General features: G+C 39.8%; 1 long non-coding RNA gene across 1 annotated transcript in view; it reads left to right on the forward strand.

The window, feature by feature from the left end:
• LOC109143722 overlaps positions 1-15944 on the forward strand; it is a 31797-nt gene extending 15853 nt beyond the window's left edge. Inside the window, exons 2-3 of the long non-coding RNA XR_002044054.3 lie at positions 4151-4228; positions 15266-15944. This is a non-coding gene — a long non-coding RNA (uncharacterized LOC109143722). The remainder of the gene's footprint in view (positions 1-4150; positions 4229-15265) is intronic.

Below are 15944 nucleotides of genomic sequence, written 5' to 3' on the forward strand. Positions count from 1 at the left end.
GTCAAAAAAGGTGCATTTCAGCTCCATACCTCACAGTCTCTCCTGCTTCATTCAATTGTTCTGCACCTCCAGAATGGGCAACAAACATCCCCAATTAAGTTGAAAGGGAGGCCCTAAGGAACTCCTCAAATTAGTCCTGGCCAGTCTGAGAGGCTGTTCTTGATGTGCAGGCTTTACGTCAAAATCCTTTTACCGATACATGCCCTAAATCTCCACTTAAACATGACCGTGACAGTGTTGTTTCAGTAATGCCACTGCCCTGAGCCTTCTGGTGGTTATTTTGAAGAAAATACTCTCATACTTTTAAAAAGATATATGTGTGTGCATACTATCTAATACATCCACTTTTTCCCAGTGTTAAAAAGAGAAACTTTTGAAACTCAGCTCTAATGACATGGCTATGCAAGCCTCAAAAGACAGACCCTGAATTCATATGCTGACATTTGTATCTGTAACTACAGCCAGTTAGAATAAACAACATACACACACACAATACCCTGATGTTCTTTCCTGTCACCAAAGGCTCCCAGTAACTTCATTTACCTCAACTATTATTTTATTACTCCTCTCATCCCTCCTTCATATCCACATGTGATCTGGCATCACACTATTCAGTGCCTCCACTTCCCCTCTGCAATGTTGTAGTGTCCAGAGCAATCATTAGAAACCTTTGATCTGTTGAGCAAACAAAAAAAGGTCCAATGCAAAAGGCTTTCTTATGCCTCCACTCTTCAGTGGGTTTCCCTTAGCTCTGGAAAGTGAGTTTGCTTTCAGTAGTACAGATATCCCTGGCAAAGCTCTGTTTTCTGTGCTTTGCTGAACTCCTGAACACAGATGTCCCATTTGTGTTTCATTAGTACATCAGCCTCTCTGAGGCTTTCGACCTCTGCACTAGGCAATAATTACCTGGCGCAGACCCATTCCCTCACCAGCTGGCCTGGGAGCTGCTCTGCTCAGACCAGGGCTCTCTCTGCTGTCAGCCCTTTCCAGTCAACTGGACAGCTCAATCAGCAGAAAATATCAAATATGGTTGTTGTTTAAACTCAGCCAGCATTATTTCTACTTCATCTGACAATGCCTCTCCAAAGTAAGATTATGCTTCCCAAGGTCTAGCCATGAGATGGGAGAGTTAAGATATCTGGCAGAGTTTGATGAGTTTGAAGCTCTTTTGCCAGCAGTTTGGGTTAATCGTGTCCTTCCCTTCCTGCAAGTGATGTTGTAGATGCCTCCCTCTCCCAGGCCCAATGACTATTTAATTATTTGTACAAAGTGGAACAGCTCCGAGGAGAGCATGAGAGGGCAGCTGAGCCTGACTCTAGTCTGGGGCTGAGGGCACTTGCCTGGGATGTAAATAGGCAGTTTGCCTCTGTTACAAGTTTTTGTCCCCTCCCACATGTGTATTCAGGGTAAGGGGGATAGTTTTGCTTTTTCAAGGGAGTTGCAGACTCGCCTCATCACAGAAATTAAAGTCTTGGAGTTGCTCCCAAGCAATCCTTGCTTGCTGCACCAGAAACTACACACCACAGCAAAGGGAAACCCTGAGCCCAAACCAGAGCATCGCTGGCCTCCCTGTCATGCTTATGGCACAGCAGGCCTCGCTTTAAGGGTTCTACTACATGTACCCAGGGAACTTCTAGGAGCTAGGATTAAGAATCATTTTTTATTCAAGAGCCATCATGTTTTCTGCAACAGGAGAGTGTAGCTTAAGAGACAGGAACAGATGAAAAGATGGAGTAGGTGACACAGAGTCACAGAAAAATCTACATTCCCAAGATATGTTCCCAGAACATTTTAGAGAATATGAGACTGAGAAGCATCCAAAACCAGAATGAGAACCATGGCTGAAAGGGGAAAAGATAAACAAGAATAAAAGCAGTGGGGCTGACTGGAGACTCTGCTCAAAGAGTACAGTCAGGCACATCTTCTATTCAGTTGGAAGGAATAACAAGGCATGGTACTTTCTGACTTGCATGATAGCAGCACTGCAGGAAGTTTCTACATGAGCTGAAAAGTTCTGGGGAATTCCTAGTTCTTGTTTCACTCAGCAAATCCACTGCTATCCATAGAAGCAAAGGGAAGTTTCATGGATTCAAAGATAACTGCTAAAAGAAGGCAAAAAATATGGTTCATGATGGTGATCCAACAGGAGAGAGGTATTGGAGGCCAGGTGGTCAGGTGATTTCTGCTGAGGTTCTGCTGTGTGCAGTAGTTAATGCCACAGACTTTAAAGAAGATTTTACTTCAGGTAAAGGAGCAGGAACTACTGCCTTGCTCAGTGACTGCTGTGGGCTCTAAATTTTAATATTAAAAAAGATGGAAGCATTCTAAAATAAAAAGTGAATCCTTTATTTACAGGAATATATATGGTGTTTATGTGTTTATTCTCAAAAGCAGGAAGGTAGAAATAAGCCAGAGGAACAAGAGGGTAGAGTGAGTGATGGATAACATGATCTAGTCAAACTAATTGAAAAATGGTAGGGTGAGATTTATAATTGAAATACCGATATTGATGAGTTCAATCTGTACAGGATAAGAACAATAATATTTAGCAATGATGCAGCACTTTTCATCTTTAGAGCTCATTAACTAATTAATCTTCACAACACCCGTGAGAGGCAGGTAAGTATTATTATTATTAGACCATAAGAAAGATAAATCCACAACAGAAGCAGAGGAAGGTGGAATTAAGAGCTAGAAGTGACTTTGTGAGGGAGAGGAGGGTGGAAAATAATTCCCTTGTTTAGTCGCAGCAAGGGGCAATTCCATTACCAGAGGAAGGTGGCCTGGCACAAGAAATATTCATATAGGAGATCCATCCTTTATTCCACACCAGAGTAAAAGGCACAAAAGGTGAGGCAGGAACTCAATCAGTGAAGTAAAATTCGTAAAAGGAGAATAAGGTGAGTCAAAAGGTGGCAGAACGAGTTAATGCAAGCCAAGACTGGCAAAGGGCAACAAGACTCTGAAACCTTGAAATCTACTGCCAAAGCAGTGCTATTTCATGCTGGAACTGAGCTATTGGACTGAATTTGAGTAGGAAAAATAATAACAAGGACTGTGTTTGTAGACGCTGAAGAATTAGCAAAGGCCTTGTTGATAAAGCTAGTGATAAAACACAGGAACTTGGCTATGCTGAATGGCAGTCTGGCAGCAGGCTCCGATTACAGAAATCCCATATATTAAAATGAGATAATTCTTGACACTTAATTCTCTTATTCTCTCCTATTCTGTGTGAGAGAAAACAGAAATATTGAAGGGAAAAAAATAGGAAGCAGGCATAATAGTAATCTCACAAAGAAGGTAGGAGCTTGTGTGGGCAAGATTGGAAGAGCCCTAGATGAAACTGTTTGAGATTTGTCTTGATTTTTGTGTCTTGCACTGGAGGCCTTGTATTTTAGAAGTCAGAGCATGCACAGATTCAGTCAGAAGTAACAAAAATGTGCAATGCATAGAAATTTTGCCTGAGATCTGCCCAATTTTGGCAGTTAAAAAAAAAAGAAAAAAAATCACAAAATTGTTTGGCCAATTTGAAGGCATTTGTCCCTATTATTTTGCTGCACTTTCCTGTCAGTAACCTGGATATAGATCCAAATCTAACTTGAAGTTTAACTTGATGTGTTCTTGTGTGCCTACAACTTAGCAGTCATATTATTTTAAAACACAGAGATTCTCAAACTTACAAATGCATATTTGCTGAGGCCAGGATTTCTGTTATAAACAAACCAGAGAGCTTAAAGACTGACAAATGACCACAAGGATAAGAGGAAATCTAACGAGATAATAGCAGCTCTCTAGAAAGCTTGGCTGTGTTTAGTCTGCAGGTCAAAACAAACTCTGTGATTCCTTAAGATTTTCTACCAAAGCAGGAAAACAGTGTGGCTGTGATGAGGAATTCCACAATTACCTATGGAGATAGTTAGGGGTGGAGAGACCTGGGAGACTACAGATTCTCCTTCACATAGGCATCAGGATTGGATTTTTCCAGGTCCTTTTTACACGTTTCTCATTTTAAACCTAGCTGAAGCCTTACATTTGTTTTTTTGATAATGTGTTTAAAAAAAAAATGTATTTTTTTTCTCCAGAGAAAATCTTATGCATATTTAATTGACAAGCAAAACTTATTTCTTGTCACTCTACTTCATGCACACAGGGTTCACCTAAGAATTTTAAGAAAGCAAACCTTTCCCTGGGATGCATCCCAAAGCAGAAGGCCTGACTTGGACCAAAGGTACATATAGCCTTGCAGCAGCCTGCTGGTAAAGAGAACCCCAGAGGTTTTTTCCTTTAGATCTTAGAATTTAGCTCTGGCACTCCTTTAGCTTTTTCTAATTTTTTTGAAGGAAAAAGTGAGATGTTTTGTTTTGAAGCAGAACCGGAGGAACTTCCTCCCCTTCCTCCCCGTGCATGAGAAGAATCACAGTTGGAGCTGACAATTAGAGGCCCCCATGAATGCTGGAGCCTTTTGCACCTTAAAGGTGCCACCAAGATGCCCACAGTGTTTTTTCAATCCATGTGTTTTCATGGCTATGTCAGAGATGTTACAAACCCTGACACGTGACTTATGCAGCAGTACCACAACTTCACACCAAGCTTGGTCACCCAGGGTGAGAAGCAGCACTCCTGCCCTTCAAATTTGCTGTTTTAAAGGTTCATGGTACTCTCACCACTGTCGGCCTCTCCCGGGGGGGTTATTGTTCTGACCTTGTTTCTTTGAAAGAAAAAAAATGCTTAAAAGAACGTTTGCATTTTTCCTTGCAAGAACCGAACTTTGGAAGTGAATCCATCATGAGGAACACTGTGGCACCCTCACTGCAGTTCTGATCCCAGCAGTGTGCACAGTTGTATCCTTGCTGTGCCATGACACCTGCAGAGCAGCTGGAATAGGTTACTGCTACAGCAAGGAGCTGCACAGTAGCAACACTCGCAGAATCTGTAATATCCACAAAGCACACTTTTAAAGGGGGGGGAAAAAAGGGAAAATACACTGTCCTGTGTGCACTGGCCCTCTGTGGGACATGGTTTGTTCATTTCTGAACCAAGCATGGGAAAGAAATCTTTCTGCCTTAGTCTAGAATTTCCATGTTTCTTACTCATGATGAAAAAGACTTTTCATTTAATAAGCTTTTTTGCCCTGCATCAGAAATCGCTCTTTCTCCTAAAGAAGGAAGAGTGGGGGCAGGAATTTTCTGTGCTTTTTATTGAGTAAGCCACATGTAGAAAGATCTGAATAATCTTTGGAGGGGAAAAAAAACCAAACCAGGACATGAATTTCAGAGCATGTGCTTTTGTGTTATTCAATATGACTGATAGAGAAGGATAAGGTTGAAGTTCAAGGCAAGTATGGAAAGTAATTTCTCTCTGCACAGTCACAAATAAAATGAGTCACAGCTCTATAGGATTAAATTAATTAAAGATGGATCTTGTGCTTGATGTTAGTTTGATAGAACGTGAGTTTGTAGTGGTTGTATCATGAACATAAGTGGATATCTCTAGTGGCTAGCTAGTACTTTCTTTATACTCATGAGTGTTTACTATAGCACACAAATGCTAACCGGTTTTATCACACAGTCATTATCATATCTTCTTCCCTTTCTCTCTACTCTTCAGGTGTTGCTGCTACAAAATGACTTCATATCAATTAGGAATTCTATTTCCTTCAAGGGGCTACTGAAGGAACAGCCACCTGTAATGCATGCTGTTAGACTTCAGCTGCTCTCTTTCTTTACGATAAGATCAGTATTTTTAAAATCCATGTTCAAAATTGCAAGCATTAGAGGAGTACTTTTCACATTAAAAAAAAAAGAAAAAAATTACACTGTCTCTGGAAAATTTAGTTCTTAGGATACTCAATATATGTTGCAAGAAAAATCTAAAGTGACTTTAAAAAATAAAAAGTTAAAAATATATCAGACTTTCCATTCAGTGTAAAAGTGAAACAGTAGCAATGAAGTACTACGAACTTTCTGCATTGCTGTTGAAAGCAAAGGCATTTCATTAAGCATGGTGTAAGGATGACAACTGCTTATCTAGGGGACAGTGATAAGAAACCAAACCCAAACAAACAACTTTCAAACTACTTATAGGGGGGAGACCTCTAGTTCCTCTGTAATGTCATGAAAAAAAGCTATTTTTTTTTTCTTCACATACATTAAAAATCCATTTGAGAACAAGCATTCCAACTGTACCTTAGCACCAGTTCCTAAGTAACTTAAGGGGATCTGGCATTTGGAAGGTTAATTTTCTTATCAAAACTATACAAAATCCTAATTTTGCAGAGTAGCAATTTGGAAAAAAAAATCAGCAATGGGAAAATGTTGGTTATGCAGCACTAGACATTCAGTACTCAGGGGATCAATTATAAAAACACTCATTCAGCTATTTCTATTCAAATGAACACCTGAAGAGGAGGTCTCAATGGTTTTAAAAGTGTGTGGATATTAGTGGATAAATGTTAGTCCAATAAAAGAGATCATCATCTGCTATTTGTGTGCATTTAAGTTGACACTAAAAAGATCTTTGTGGAATATTGCTGCTTCTTTTTCTTTTTGTGTGTGTGCATCTTTTATCTCATATTCCCTTAACACTTTGTGAACTGAGGAAAATAGACCAAATGAGCTGTTCTTTAAGATTAAAGGGGTAGCATTTAGTTGAACACACCTGAATGTGGAAGGAGTCTATTTTCCTCACACTTATGAATATGTAATGATGTGCTTGGAGGCACAGTCACGAACCCCTAATAAGAATGCACGAGTCTGTGTTTGAAAACAGACATTTGCATTTGCCCTCTGGTCACAGTACATGGGTCATTCTTATTCAAAAATTTATTTGCTTTATTTTTCTATTCCCCCTCCCTTTCCTGCCCACCTCAAAATATTTTCTCATTTCTGGGTTTTGTTTAGAGAAAAATTAAAAAAGGAGGGCTAAATCCCTCCAGAATGGTCAGGATTCAATTAGAGTGAGCTTACTCAGTGATATATACATTTATTTTTGCAAGTGAAAAACTCCATTGTCTGCTTTGAGGAAGGAGTAATTTTCAGTCTCACAAATACATTTGCTTTAAGATCCTGTTTGCTTTAAAATCCAAAGATTTTGGCAGGATTCGAGAAGAAACAAAAAAAAATCCCACATAGGTGTGTAACACAACATTTTTAAAAGTGAAAATTGGGAATAAGGTAATAGAAATAAAGTGATCTAGACAAGGGATATATTTCATAAATTGCATAAATACTTCAGGAAAGCTACCGCCGAGAAAGAAACAACAAAGCATCATAAATGTTAATACAGGGAGCAATCAGAGTCATGTACCAGGCTACCAGTGTCGAAGGCATGGTATCCAGGTGGGGAAGAACAGGCTGTGGAGATTGGTACCTAATGAAAATATTGCATTTCTCTCAAAATTTCGTTTAAAAAGCTATCGAGGAGCTACTCCAAAATACAGCCAGAATTGTTATGGGTTTTTTGCTGCTTTCTAAACAATATAGTAGTTTCAAACTAGACACAAAGAAGAGTTTGTTAAGAGTTTTTAACTCCCTTTCTTCAGTTCTTTCTCACTCCCTCTTTTTTTCGTAAGAGCTAGGGAAAAAGAAGGAAATATAATAAAAAAAGAGAGAGTAAACTTGCAGCACTTTATTCATTATCTGAATTAAAATGATGGAAGAATCAGGCCTGCTCACTCAAAAACAAAAAAGAAAAAGGAATAAACAAACAAAAAATCACAAATAAATCCAAGCAAATTCATTTGCAGAGAACGGAATTACTGAGTTACTACAAATCACAGTAAACAATTTCAGCTGCTGCCTACATTAAAGATTTCATCATCACTTTGCTAAGGGTCAGAGAAGTTAAATATCCATCCTAAAGCACGGAAGGATTTCAAAACATTCCGAATAAAAGTTGCAAGTCTAATTTGCAGAGGCGTTTGAGCTCGTTGCTGTTGAGGCAGCTCCTGGTGGGGTGTCCGGGGGCAGAGATGCCCTCCCACCGTAGGTGTGCAGGTACCCCTCAGTGCATACGGCAGCACACGTGCACACACAGACACTCACACAGAGCCGGAGCCGATCACACTTCACTACACATTTGCTAGATTTTACATTACTATCACAAGTGTGACTTTGGTAAGAAAAAAGAGCCTATTGTGACTGCAGCCGCAGCCGCCGAGCAGCCCATTATTTGAGATCTAACAGTGACACCTGCAGTTGAGCCCCACACACTGACACAAACATCTCCCTTAGAGAAACAAGAGCCCTGGTTTTGAACTGTACACATCTCCTGCTTAATTATCCTCGTGTACCTCAAATTTGCGTCTCCCACTGACAGCACAATCAGCTTCCACACCAGCATGAATCAGCTTTTCCACTTCGAAAGCAAGCAGCCTGCCATAAAGTATATAAATAGTCCACAAAATCTTCCTTGAGCTGCTTGGTGGGAGTAGAGCTGCCCATGCATATACACACACAGATCTCTCCTCCATAAACAGGCGTTTCAGAAGAACCACCTGCATGTCTGAAAGGCTCATCTCCGTGTTTCAAAGATTTAATCACTTTTCCGCTAATTGCAATATAAAGCATTACATTTGCTATGAATAAAGACCAGATAACCTGGCGATTTGGATGAATCCCCTTTGCCATCACTGCTCCCTCCTTGGTTTTGGTTACCAGCTGGTGAGCAGCTGTAATGTGGTCATTCTGTCTCTCTTCAGATAATCCAGGAGTTTTCACGGTTTCACCATTATTTAAAGCACTTTGTTTTGTTCTGTTTGCTCGTTTGCTTTAAGAGAAAAAATGCTGTACTTTAATTGCTGCACTGAAGGCTACTTTTAGAGGCCTGACTCTCCAGTTATAACAAATAATATGTAAAGGTCTGTATTTCATTTTTCCCTTTTCACTATTCTCACAATTTACTGCTTTTTCAGCTTCTTCAATATACTAGAAAACAAGCTCCTCTTTCTCTCTTAAAAGCAGAAACTACAACTATAATGTCTTCTTTGCTGTAAGATGATTTTTTGTATCACCAAATCTTTTGACCCTCTACAACAGTTTCTAACCAAGAGCAGTTCTGGTATTTCATACAAGCACAGTACGAATTTGGTTTTAATTTACAACTCTTGGACATACTTCTTGTGTCATGTAAGCTTTTAGACCTCAGATATAAACATGTGTTCACTTGAAAAAAAAGATTTCTTTATAACTTTTGTCAATATTCTGCTGATTGCTAGTTCAGTACCAGATGTGCTATGCTTAATGGTGCATATACAAGAAGCATTCCCTAATCCCTAAATGAACTTCCTATCTCTAAATATATACAGGATAAGCTATCTAAACTCAATTTAGCAACTATGCTATTAAATCTACCAGAACCAGAGTGAAAGAATATTGTTAAAGCCAAGTGCCTGTTAGCAAAAAACCAAAGAATCCTCCTGAAACAAAACATGGCTAACCATAGATCAAAATCAATCAGACACAGATTAATTTCTCCTATCAGGGCATCTTGAACCCCCACATCTTCATTTCACAAGTGCATACACCCAGTTTTAAATGCCTCTCATTTTGTTAGCACCACACTCTGTCAGTCACAATTGCTGCAGAGAAATGAGTTGTCATCAGATCAGACTTTTAAACTGCATATGAATGCAGATGGATCCATTATGGGATTTAAGAGAAGTGCACAAAAAAAAAAAAAGGTGGCATCTGCTGGTTGGATTACAGCACCTGGATTACAGCCTGTGGTTCCTGCTGCATTACCAATTCCCTCTGTGACCCAGGGACACAGGCTGATACAGCACCTGGATACCTTCGTTGATGAAACTCCAGCATTTTCACCTTCATTCACAGCCAGACACTCTAGCCTGGCCCATCAACTCCCCAGCAATAACCCCTCCTGCCCTGGACTTGTGCAGAGGGAAAGGCAGGGGATGCTTGGGACAAAAGGGAAGAATGCCCATTTATACTTCTGATGTCCCCAACACCCCTAATTTTATAATTTCCTGACCCCAAAAAACCCGGACACATCTATTTTATTCCACACAAGGGTTTCTTAAAATAGTTCACTATTTGTGAAAGCAACAAAAGCAAGAAAATAGACAGTAAACAAGAAGGGACAAGTTACACTCAGACCCACAAAAGAGATGACTCCTGATGTTTTCTACCTATTGGATATTTATGTGCTATGGTGGATAACTCCACCACAGTCCAGAGGGTTCTCTTCTACTTTCCCTGCACTCCCTTATCTCCTCTTATTTCTCCTTCCTTCACCATGGAGAGCGCCCAGTACCAGCTGCATACAAGGGATCTTAAAAATCCATTTTTTTTCAACCTTTGGGACAGAAAAGGAGCACAAGAACTTTTAGGTTTGCAGACTTTGGTCTAAAGTATAACAAAATGCTAAGCAAAATGGTTGACTATCTTCTCAGAAAAAGTTGCACCTGGAAGAACAGAATCCCACATCAGTACAAGAGAAGAGTTCTGGTTTGGAACCAGAGAAATGGATGGAAAGTTGTCACAGAGGTGCACATTCAAGATGCATTTTGTGGCATCTGCCTATGTTTTCCTCTGCTTTTGTTCATGTTATTGTCTTATTACCTTGGGAGAAGTGTTATAAAATCACCACATTTTAAAAAAGGGAAAAAAAAAAGAAAGCAAGCAAGCAAGAAAAGAGAGGGGGGAAAAAACTAGGGGGGAAAAAACCAAGGAAAAATATAATTTTAAAAGAAAAGGCTATGCATATGCAAAGTTGATTCAAATGCTTTCAGATTGCGCCATAGAAAAGCTGTGGCCTAGTTTTGGAAATACATATTTCACTTTATTTTGCACACAGCTGGGTTTATATTGGCACTCACACTAATATGCAAAATGCAGTATCTTATATTCATGAATGACTCTTTATAAAATGCCAGGAGGGCACCTGCTTTCTTTTCTTTAAGTCTATATCATGACAAAGAAGCAGCCTGTATTAATGGCCAGCTTCCAGCTCTGACCACAGCCTGGAGGGATTTATGCCAGCTGTACACAGGTTTCGAAGTAAACAACATGCCCCGGTCAAAAGGAGTTTCTTACACTCCACGGAAAAGGACTGCTAATGAGATGCAACGGACTGAAGGAGGGAGCTCACGGCAGCACTGACTGCAGGGAGCTTCACAAACAAGTCTAGGAGCTCTCAGATGCACTGCATCGTGGTCCTCTCCACAGTGTAAGTCCAGTATCTTAGCTGCATCATCCAGCCCTTGCAGCATTGCTGCAGACACTGTAGCCAAACACCTTCCCATTCTGGTGTTCTCAAGGCTCAGGCTCAATAGGTGCCAGAGAATTCAGCAAACTAATAAAAGGTACCCTGGCCAGTAGTAGGTGTAGGCATTTCTTTCTTTTCCAATAGATGTATCGTGTCTCAGTGGTTTAGAAGGAAGCCTACCGAAACTACTCCTCATCTTAAGAAGTTGCTTTGTCTGCCATCCAAATCTGACAGGATCTGTGTGCTTTGAACTTCAGATCATGATGCAAAACTCATCTCTCAGGATTTTTCCCCCCAAATCAGAAAAACATACATGAGACAGCTTGATAGAGATTTTTCTTTAATGTACAGTTGATTAAACATGTACTTCAGAAAAAAAGTGTTTATGATTGAGATGTAGACAACAAACATTAGATAAATTTCATAGACATTTGTGCAGATAATTAGAACTTCAAATCAGAATTTTGAAAATTAGACTGATGTATACTCATTATATGGTCGTTAAAAAAAAAGTTAGATATTCAGTTCTAGCTTACAAACTGGAGTTGGTCAAAAAGATATTAAAATCTTTATTCCTTTCACTATACTCTGCAAGATTATTCCTACCATGTGCTTTCTGGGTCTGATTTGGATTAATTCTTTTTCCTGACTAAACAAAGGCCATCACAATAATTTTGGTGTGCTCTTCTGAGTTAAGCAAGATATCTAAGGTCAAATCAGTCTGAGTTTGCACAGGATGTTATTGACCTAATAGCTTTCCATCATTACTGCACTGCACTGGATATACTGTTTGATTGCCAGACCAGAAATGGCTGTGTTCCACAGGGTATCAACCAATGTATTTTGCCAAGTGTAAAAAGAAACTGAAAAGTAACAACAAACACAATGCAGTTATAATAAAACAAGCCTGTGTATAATATTACATCAAGTTCCCTAACCAAACCTTCAAGAAAATTATATGAAGATAGAACTGTATCTGTGATCAGTTCTTCAAGCAGTAATAGTCTATCTTCTTCCACTTCCCAACTCCAGATTTAAGCTATGTCCCTATTTCTGCATCAGGAATAGGCAGAACCAAAAAGCAAAAGAATCATTGACTGGAGAACAAAACTTGTTCACACATTTACCTTTGTCTCCCAAGGCCCCGCAGCAGCCTACAAAATGCTTGTCACCAAATGCTTTGCCATTTTCAGCAAGTATCAGAACAACTGGAGGTGTTTATTCCTGGACCAGTACACTGCATATAAAGTATGAATCTTCCTGCAGAAGCTAATTTGTAACTGCTTGGAGATCTCCCTCTGCAGTCTGCACTGCAAGGTGTGAGTTTAGCAGCACAGCATCTGCAACAATCTCTTCAGAAACACAGCAGCAGAGTTGGGACGCTGTTCACTTGTTCTTATTGATGCAGAAAGCAAAAATTTATTGATGAATTAAGTTATCACTGAATTAACTAGCAGCATTAACTATCCTTCTACTAGCAAGAAGATTCAAACCAGAGCCTACAAGTCTGACACCTCCCAAAAGGACATTTCATGCACTAAAAGAACTATGAGAAATAAAGTCACCCTGCTCAAGGCAAGACCAGTGATGTACCATTTTGTACATACACTCTTTCCACATACTGTGAACTGCAAGTCAGATTTCTGCATTTTTCAAACTAGCAGCAAAAGTATGTATGTGCTTTCTGTGTTCAGGTGACAAGGTAGTTCCAATAAAGTTCTTATGAGAAACAAACTCATTGCAAGTACTAAGCTTAAGGTCCTCTGAGACCTATCTCCATTTTTGTTTATTTCCTCATCTCTCTTTCATATTCCTGCTAGTCCCATTCTTGATACATAATGTTTTCCAAGGATTGAATAGCATCTTCTTGGATACAGATAAGCAAGTCATGAAGAGACATGTTTTACATGCCTTAAGAGATATTAGGTAAAAACAGGAAATATTAAACACAGAGAACTACAGTGTTGCATCGTGACTTTTTTTTTATTACTATTTAATTCTTTCACTGGGCTAGTTGCACAAGACAGATAATTGTTTCTGCAAAGACTAGGAACAATTTAGTATTGTAGAAAAGCTCTAGTCATTGTCAGAATACAAATTGCAATTAGGGTGCTGTATCAGCCTTTCCCCGTGTGAAAGTCTGGTTGTTGTTTGCATTTATCTGGGAGAATCTGATTTAACCCCAGCAATTGCAAAGGGGAGTCTTCCCCCTTAGCCAGTCTTCCACCCCTTAGCTCCACTGCTGAATTAGCAGGCGACCTTGCACAAAACAACTACTCTGTATCTTCATTTACCCATCTAAACCCCACCTAGTGTATTTATTTAGCTCACAGGGGCATCAACAGGCTTAATTAATATTTGCAAAAAGCTTTGAGATCACCAGATGAAAGGTCCGAAATATTTTAAAGTCAATGAGAAAAAAATGGATAGGTGCCAAGAGAGTCAATTGGACAAACAGCTTCTCCTATCGGTATTGTCCATATTTCAATTTCTAGTTTATCAGAGGAATATACACGGCTGTTTAAATAAAGTCTCACGCATGTTCCACTGTGTACAGAACCTGCCACCACAGTTCGTAGATCTGAAAACAGTTAGAAAGCTGTAAAAGATCGCTTGGGAAGACATAGATTATATTTCAACTCCAACACAAAAGAATTCCTTTCTCCAGAGTGTTTCTATACTCTACAGAAAAACTCCCAGTGGCAGTTAGCAGCACATACATAGAGTTTAGTATTTTTATATACTGTAATTTTTTGATCAATGGACACTGAGAAGCATCTTCCCTTGACTGTTTTATGAAGAAGAGCTTGAATTTAATATCTGCAGGCATATAACCAGTGCTTAAATAAATAAGAAACTCCCCTTTCCCCAAGGATCCTAATGCTATAGCATCTAGGTCACTGCTATTAACCTCTTCCCTAAGGATTTAGAAATAAATCCAAGTTCCCAAGTAAACTCTATTCCTCAGCTGACTGCATCCCCATCAGACGACACTGTTCTCATAGTTTTTCTCCTAATCTGGTGATAAGTAGTTTTACCTTAGAATTACTCACAGAAGAGATCTAAGATACTGCAACACTCTCCTATTCCAGGCAGGACCAGGCCAGCTGAAGATGGACTTGCTCAATTCATGGCATATCCCCTCCCACCCAAAGCCAAGCCCACCTTTTGTATTCACAGGTTTTTATTGCAACTTGTCTCTCAGAAACAAAGGTTTTAAACATGCTCGTGTGGGAAGGGCAAGTTAACACCTCCCACAAAAACAGACATATAAATATACAAATAAAGAGGCCAAGCTTTGGATACTTTGTGGTGACTCTTACAGAGACAGGCTAGGATAATGAGATAAAAGATGTGCATAGCAAGCAAAGCATTATTACCAATTGTTCAGCACAGCACACATTAACATAATTCCCCACTAGGTTTCGATTTTGTGGCCTCAGTTCAGTCCCCCACGTAGAACAAAATAGGAGGAGTTTTTTCAAAATACCAGGACTACTTAGAAGAGTGCTGGAAGCAAAAACAAAAAATTGGAAAGTGTTCAGAAGATCTGAGGGAAAATAGGATCACCATAGGGCACATCCTATCTGCTAGTGTAAGAGTACGGACATTTGTTTCTGGATTAAGTCAGCCACTCTACAACTAGCTGTCAAAATGACAGAGGAGTCCCTGTGTTACTTCTGGATTTTCTTCCGTGGTGTTGCCCAGGCTGACCCTCAAAAGGTGGTGAATTTGAACTTTCACTCTTTGCTTAGGCTAAAGTCTGTATAAAACAAGGTAGTGCATGGTGGTGGAGCAAAGCAATGCCTCCTCCTGCTCTGACATACAGTAGAAAACAACTGGGTTTGGGGGTTTTTTTTCTTCTTTTTAATCAACAGAAAAATAGAAATGGTAGGTTCTTTTTGTATTTTCTATGTAAACTGCACTTCAAAACCAAGTTGGCCTTAAAAAAAAAAAAAAAACGCTTTGCGATTACCCTTGTGAAGAACCTAAATGCAAACCATGAACAGACTCACACAATAATCTTTTCTCCAATTTTCAGACATATGCGTCCATATGAAAGCAGCTAGAGCTTGGACATCTAGAAAAATTTGTAGAGTTGAACACGAGAAGCCAGTCTTCCAAAGACATCCTCAACACCTTCACTGGTTTGGTTTACAAGATGAAATAGACCACAGATCTACATCTGTAAGGAAAGGATTAATAACTTTTAGGGTATGTGCCTTAAACAATTGCTCGGTGGTGAAAGTTGTTGCAGAAAACATTGACCTTTGTGGAGAAACTTGTTGCAGAAACAAAGAAGCAAAGTTTCAGTTTTGGCCTTGCAGAGGCAGGACCTAACCTGATACTTTTTGCAGCAACCTTCTAGTGTGCTGTGTCATAGGACAAGTGGAAAACTGCACAAGCAGGGTCACAAACTTGACTTTGGGGGTATTTGCCTTGTATGACCCCCAGAGCAGACCCCCGACAACCACCAAACCAAGACCAGAACATGTGCAACGACGAGATCCTGCCCTACCTTCACCTTGTGCGAATGAGGGAGCATAGAAAAGTGACTCAGGGAGTGAACCAGGGTGGACCTGCCACCACAAAGGGGACCCAGGCACTGAAGGACTAACGGGACACTGCGGGATCCACAGAGGTGACCATTTCCTGCTTGCTCTCTCTCACTTTCTCTTTTCCCTACATGCGTATTGTTACAAATAAAGTCAGTATTGTCA

The sequence above is a fragment of the Corvus cornix genome, chromosome 5, assembly GCF_000738735.6.
Source record: "Corvus cornix cornix isolate S_Up_H32 chromosome 5, ASM73873v5, whole genome shotgun sequence".
In the NCBI taxonomy this organism is placed as follows: domain Eukaryota; kingdom Metazoa; phylum Chordata; class Aves; order Passeriformes; family Corvidae; genus Corvus; species Corvus cornix.